We start from the raw sequence: 7,425 nt of genomic DNA, 5'->3' as shown, positions 1-7,425 counted from the left end.
TTCTAACTCTCCTTTGGTATTTCAGTGATACCTTTTTACAAAAAACTTAAATTCAAGTAAAGTAATATAAAGTAGACTCTTCTAACTCTCCTTTGGTATTTCAGTGATACCTTTTTACAAAAAACTTAAATTCAAGTAAAGTAATATAAAGTAGACTCAAAATATGATCTATCATTTCAGACGAGAGGTCATTTGGAGCCTTCTGGACAAAGTTATGACCAAAACAAATGCAAACTTATGTGCAGTCTAGGGCAGGCTGAAAATACAGATTGAAATCAATGCACAGACACACATTTTCTGACCCTCCTTTGGTATTTTAGTGATAACTTTTTACAGAAAACTTCAATTCAAATAAAGTAATGTTTATACAAAACTAGACTCAAAATATGATCTATCATTTCAGACGAGAGGTCATTTGGAGCCTTCTGGACAAAGTTATGACCAAAACAAATGCAAACTTATGTGCAGTCTAGGGCAGGCTGAAAATACAGATTGAAATCAATGCTCTTGCATCATCTCAATTTAGAAGAAAAAAAGTTTTCAACAGCCTCCAAGCTCTAAGAGGATAAACTATGAGAAAGTTTGATGCCATACAAGCTTGTCCATCAAAGTTCATTAAAAAAAATTCTCGTGTATTCAATGATGACTTCATCTTTCTTGAGAGATGGTTATAACAATTGCAAGTATGAAATATTTAAATATCTATTTGCTATGAAATAAAATGTCTAATCTCCAATATAATAAATGAAGTTTATTTAAAAAAATCATCTCTTAAAAGACATTATATAGGCTAGAAGAGTTTTAAAGCCGGTTGAACATGCTTCGTACTCAGCCTTGAGATGTTGTATATTAGGAGAACTTTGTTGTGCCCAATAAAGCGATTGCATGAATTTTTCTTGTTTGTCCAAAGCCTTCTTTAAACGTACTTCTACTATGTCAATTGCTTTTAATTCAGTTTCAGCCAACTCAATCTTCTTTTCTAGATTCTGACCCTTTTTTCTCCACTTTACAATCTTTTGATTCAGATCATCCTTGCATGATTGATTATGATTAAGAGCAACTTTATGAGTAATCAATGACTGCTCAACATAAGAGATATGATTTTCTAATGATTTTAAAATTTCTAGTGAAGATGCCTTGTCAATATGTTTAGACTTAGAAATCAGCTCCTATTGGATTGCATGATACTTTGTGGCAACTACAATAATCTTCTCAAATGCTTTCCTTAACTTACCACCTGAGTTACCAAGGGCTCCACACAATGCAATTTTGTTTTCTATTAGTTTGATAAAGCCTTCAAAGTCTTGCTCTAAAAGGACCAAAGGTTTCTGTTCACAAAATTCCTTCACAAAAGTGGGTAGTAGTACATTTGCAACTGAGCTCACAGAAGGGTAAACTGGTCCTTCATTACTTATATAACTATCATCAATTATGGGTGTTGGGGGGGGGTGGCTCATTAGATTGTTTTTTTATCAACTTTCCTCAAAGAGACAAGAATAGAGCAATCTTGACATTATAATTCTAAGATCTCATCTTTACTCTTAATTTGATAAATCTCAAGCATGAGAGGTTGAAGTTTAGCAGATGAAGATACAATACATAGAACTTGATCTTTGCATTCTTCAAAAAGACTTGAATAGCTTGCTCAACTGAACTAAAACTTCCACTAGCCTTGCTGTTCATTTGGGGAACAATAATAATTTGGTCCTGTTGTATTGAAGTATTTTGTTTCGATATATCTTCATGGCTTGAAAGGTTATCATTTGTTTTAGGCCGAGTCTCATCTTCATCGGAAGAATTACTAGAAGAAGCAGGTTCCCTATAATCTTTAAAATTATCAAGGTTCTTGGCAGAGGATGCATTTTTATCATGTACCTATAAAAATCCTTATGAGTACACATTAAAAAAAAGTCATATGTACAAACTATCACGAAAATACAAGTACCTTGTGTAGTGATAGAGACCTTTAAGGTGCAACTAAAGCGGGTAAAGTATGTCACCTTCTAAATTTACAACCATGTCATTAGCACAGACACTTTTATTTCTCACTGGTGAAATGAAGTAGCTTTCAATACTAGATCAGAAGAAATTCATTGTTTTTTCTTAGGATCGTCAACAAAAGAGCATTTTTGCTTGACGATTTGGGTAGACTCTGCTGAATCCTCCAATGATGATGATGACTAAAAAAAGGTGAGCTTTGACATATATCAAAAGTATTAATTTAAAATTTAATTATACCTCATTTTGCTCAGAGCAAAGGGTATATAACTTCTTTACTTCTTCAACAAAGAAGTTATGATATCCCTCTTGATACAAAATAACATAACCATTAAGGGTCTTCCCTATGCGACCATCAGAAGGAATGATGAAATGCTTGCCGGTCCCTGATTTAAAGAAAAATCTCCAATAGCAGTACATCATGCGTAAGGATGTTTCAATACGTGTGCATGACAAACTGGGATCAGGAACTCCTTGATCATAACCAAATTGGCGGGCGAATATATGAGGATTATATGGTTCAGTAAAGAGCCTCTTTCCCATCCTAAGAGGAAGGATACCTTGGCGAATTGAAAGAAAAATTGAAAAATAAGAACTTGATATCTTTTGCTTCGATATATCCACAAGGGAAATGGGGTTGGAAGAATGTGAAAGTGGATAAGGTCTCCATTTAAGTTTCTCATCATCTCTTTCATGTAAAAAGTTCCTAGCCTCTTTAGCAGAATAAGAGGACCCTAAAGTTTCTACTCCTGAAATTTGTAGCAATAATGGAGTATTTGATCTATGATTTGAAGAAAGAAACTGCCTTTTAATGTCATCTTCAGGTAGCCGGTCATACGAATTAGGAAAATATTGGGAAATCCATCCAACCAGATAATGAGGTGGCCAATTACATGATACTGCCAAGTGATCTGTAACTCAACAGTTAATTTCTCGATAAAGAGTGCAGAGCGCCGGAACAGCCAAGGAATAAGGTTTTCTACTATCAACTATTCTTGCAGCCACAACGAACACATCGGGTCTGATGTAGGTTTGTAGGCATATAAAACTGCTTATAGGTCCCTTAACACAACTCGGCACGATGATTCAACAAACCAACGAACCATCGGGCGACATATCCAAAAATGATCGTCGGACCACAACGCCGAAGCCAAGTGACACGCGACGAAGTGGATTAACTAGGCGACGAGGCTAACGAACCGCACGCAAACAATGGAATACATTCACTCGCATGCGGAATCAAGCTAACGGTTCGGTGAGTCAACGAGTCATCCAACCATAGGACGGATTCGAACTCAAACACCAAGGTGGATTTACTGCCAAATCGGGATCCGGACTTCCAAATCAGAGTCTAGATCAACAATAAAACTTGGATAAACCGCGACACCGGACAACGGACGCAACGGCGAGCACCCGGCCAAAAAACCAAGCCACCCAAGGGTGGCTCCGGGGCCCGGCCCCCCGCCGAGCCACCCAAGGGTGGCTCGACGGCCGAGCCACCTGTGCCAAGGCACAGGTTTGAGTGCCTATAAATAGGCTCAGGGGGGGCTCATTTGTGAGGGGTTGGAACTTTTGGAGGCGAAGCTCTGCTGAATTGAGATCTGAACCTTAGAGATTTGAAGCTTTGAAGACTTGCTATTTCAGATCCGGTGCTCGGCGATCGTCCACGTCAAATAAGGCAGGAGTTCGAGAGGGATCGGATCTTAGATCTATGCGGTTATCCTCTGGATCAAAGCTTGGCATTTGATCCCAAGAAGGCTACTATTTCATTGGTGAAATAGTACTCCCCGGCTGTTATTTCCTTCGTGAGATAACACCCGTTATACCGTGTAGATCCGACCGGATCTAGATCGTGCGGTGGTCAACGGATTAACCCCAGTGCAGGCGAAGAACCCACAAAAACGAGTGACCACAAAACAGGAGCTCGTGATTCGTTCGAAAAAGGAAAGTTGTAATTTTTATTTTCTTTTTTGATCTCGTTGTAACCGGATCTTATAAAAAGACCGGATCTTTGTAACCGATAAACTGTTAACAAAGTAATCAATGGAATCATCAATGTTCGACCAGGCCAAGTTCGAGGAGTATCTTTCATCCTCGTCCGGATCCACCTCCCCTCGCAAGTCCAAGAAGTTCTCCTCTAGGAGAAAAGTTCGTTGGTACGAAGAAGTTCAGAACGCCAACGAAACTCTCACCCCAGCTGACGCCAAAGTTGCGTCGGGTGAAGTTCCGCCGACCTCCAACCAGGTCAACCCTACTCCCGCCGATGCCTCCACCGTTGTGGGCGTTGTGACTCTCTCGAAGAGAGCCCGCCAGAGGCGACATCAACGCCTGGCGCGGCAACTCGCAAAGGCGATGGAGTCCACCGACGGAGTCCGCTATCATGCGGATCTGAAGAACAGGAGAGGCAAACAGTGGGTAAACGAAATCGTTCGACACTCGAAGAGCGCATTCGCAAGCACCGCGCAATGTCAGCGCAAGCACGGGCTCAAGTCCAGGAAGCCCGTAGAAGGCTACAGAAGGAAGTGGCCAGGAAACCGCCACCAACCCGTCAAGTTTGGAGGCCGAAGTCTGAAGCGGCGATTCAGACTAAGACACAATCAGTGCAGCCTTCGAAGCAGGTTCAACCTCCGGCGAGCCGACCAAAGTCGTCGGTAATTCCAATGGAAGAAGTCAGTTTTGGAGCGCCTCGGTCCAATTCCCGACGAGAGAGGCAAAGCTCCAGTCCAAGAACATCGGGGCCCGATGAAGAAGCCCCGAACGACTCAACATGCTGGGGGTCGCCGCCACCTTCAACATGACAAGGAGTTCATGGTAGCTGCGCGTGCTAATTTGAGCATCAAAGTCCAGGAGCCCGCTGAGAACTCACGCCCAAAAAGGCATGTTTCGAGGCGCGTGACTCTTGAAGGCCCAAAGAAGGTAGTTCACCCTCAGAAGGAAACATTATCATCTGATGACGATAATGTTATACCTGAGAAGTCGTGCCAATACACGATGGGTCAAGCAGACGAATTGTACTATCGTATTGGGAGTACGAGTAAAACTAGGAAGAAGAGTCCCCGAGGACTGGAAACTCAATGCCCCTGTTCCAAACTCATTCGGGCAGTATTGTCTGAGTGCAACTGCATCAAGGCGGTCCCTGAAAGAGTTTCGGTTTTCGAAAGGCTCAGTGCCGAAACGCCAGAACCAAGACCTAGCCGTTTCCGACGAAGAAGAAGAGTAGTCGAAGATGGAGAATTTCCGAGGGTCACCACTAACATGACCAGCAAGGGGACATCGGCACGGGATAATCTCGAGTCGATTCTGAAAGCACCCCTGCGACAAGACTACCTTCAGAAGATGAAGAATCTGATGCCGGCTCCGCGGTCGCATCAGATAATACGGTATCTAGCGAGGGACAACCCCGCAAGGCACTTATGATAAGTGCGGAACAAGTGGCCAAGATGCTTGAAGAGGCCATGGCTAAACAACAGGAGGCCTTCAGGTTCAAAATGCAGATGGCCATGCAGAACATGAGAGAAATGCATGACCAACAAATCCAAGCATTGACGAACCAGCAGGGCGAGCCAAGTCATCGTAACCAGGTTAATCTGGAAGATGAGGACACAAATGCAAATGAGACTTATAATGCCAATAATCCTCCCGTCAATGCAGGGGGTGGTAATGAGAATGCTAGTGAAAACACAGGTGAAAATAATCTGGAAGATGAGGACACAAATGCAAATGAGACTTATAATGCCAATAATCCTCCCGTCAATGCAGGGGGTGGTAATGAGAATGCTAGTGAAAACACAGGTGAAAACTTGAAGATTAAAAACCTCGAGAGCAAAATCAATACATTGATTTCCGCTCAAGAGATGAAGAAAACAGGCATTCCTTGTTTGGCACTCTTCGTGGAGCCGCCTTCGATTGGTATTGTCGCCTTAAGCCAGGAAGCGTGAATAGCTGGGATGACATGGAGACTAAATTCCTTGCTAATTTCTTCGACGACGACACCGAGATATCCATCGGAACGTTGCTCGACGAGAAACAAAAAGACGGGGAATTGGTCGACACTTTCGTCAAAAGGTTCCGGAACAAGGCGATGAACTGTCGGGACCCGATCACTGAGGAGTTCATTCTCCAGACTTACCACAACAACCTCGCATTGGACGTGTTGGAAGCAATGGGGATAGCACCGTCCAAGACATGGAAGGATTTAAAGGTCCGAGGAGAGCAAGCCGAGCGGTTCCTCAGAAGGAAGAAGGCGGAAAGAGACCAACAGGCGACGAATGCTCCACAGCAGAATTTCGTCCCACGAGGAAAAGGTAAGGCACATGCTAATGCTGATGCTAATCAAACTTTCCAATTGCAACCTCAGCAACAGCCGCAGCAACAAGCACCACAACAATCTCGAGGGCAATGGCAACAACGGCCTCAGAAGCAGAAATCTTCGGAGCCGAGGTTTCCTAAAGTGTACTCCTTCAAGGATGACGAAGTTCCCGGCATCTTTAAGTACCTGTTGGAGAACAACAAAATTCAGCTGCCAGCGATTGTGGATCAAGAAAGGGCTAGCAAAGTGACGGATCCGAAGTATTGCGCATACCATAGAGCGGTCCATCACCCTACCAAGTCGTGCTACCACCTCAAGGACAAGATCCAGGCGCTAATTGATGTAGGTGTCATAACCCCGAAGCCGTCCAAGAATGTTGGAGCAAACGCGGTTTCAATCAGCTTTGGATCGGTGCCCACGACATGGTTCAAACCGGAGCGCATCACTAAAGTAGGGATGAAGACAGTGAACGATGACCCACATGGACAGCGCCAAAAAGGACTTGTGCCACACACAGCCTCAAACGGCGAAATCTTCTGGGTTCATCCCGATCTCATTGAAGACGAACAGTGGGCGACTTCCTCGAGAAGAAAGGGTAAAGGCAAGTCCTGCAATGCTACATCCGCAATCTTTGAGGAGGATGGTGATGAAGCTCCTACTTTCCCGCTCTCCGAAGAAGAACAAGAAGTCTTCGCCACTAGAAGCGGAAATGAGTATCACTACAATTATCCACCACCTAGTGAGCAGGGGGTGAATAAACGGGGACCAGCCAAAACTCTCACGGAGAAGGGGGTGATTACGAGTCCTACACCGGGCGAAGAGGCTCGATGACAGCCGGTGAATAAACCGAAATAGAAAAATCCCCAGGAGGTTCAGAATCCAAAGCAGTCTTGTTTCAGTCGCCCGATTGGAAAAGACAAACCGGAAAGCTCGAAGACTCCGCAAGTCTTCGATATAATGGCTCAACTAGCCAACATTCCAGCACGGATAACGCTGTATGAGTTGCTGCGGTTGTCTAAGGAAACCAGGGAGGCCTTGCAAGAAGCTTTGGCCAATTAAGAGGTGTTTCTAACTCAAGTCAAACCGGTGCCTGAAGAACCGGAACCGCTGAGTCAACA

The sequence above is a fragment of the Asparagus officinalis genome, chromosome 5, assembly GCF_001876935.1.
Source record: "Asparagus officinalis chromosome 5, Aspof.V1, whole genome shotgun sequence".
Classification (NCBI taxonomy): domain Eukaryota; kingdom Viridiplantae; phylum Streptophyta; class Magnoliopsida; order Asparagales; family Asparagaceae; genus Asparagus; species Asparagus officinalis.
The sequence above is the reverse complement of the archived record's forward strand: the minus strand, read 5'-3'. Positions refer to the sequence as shown.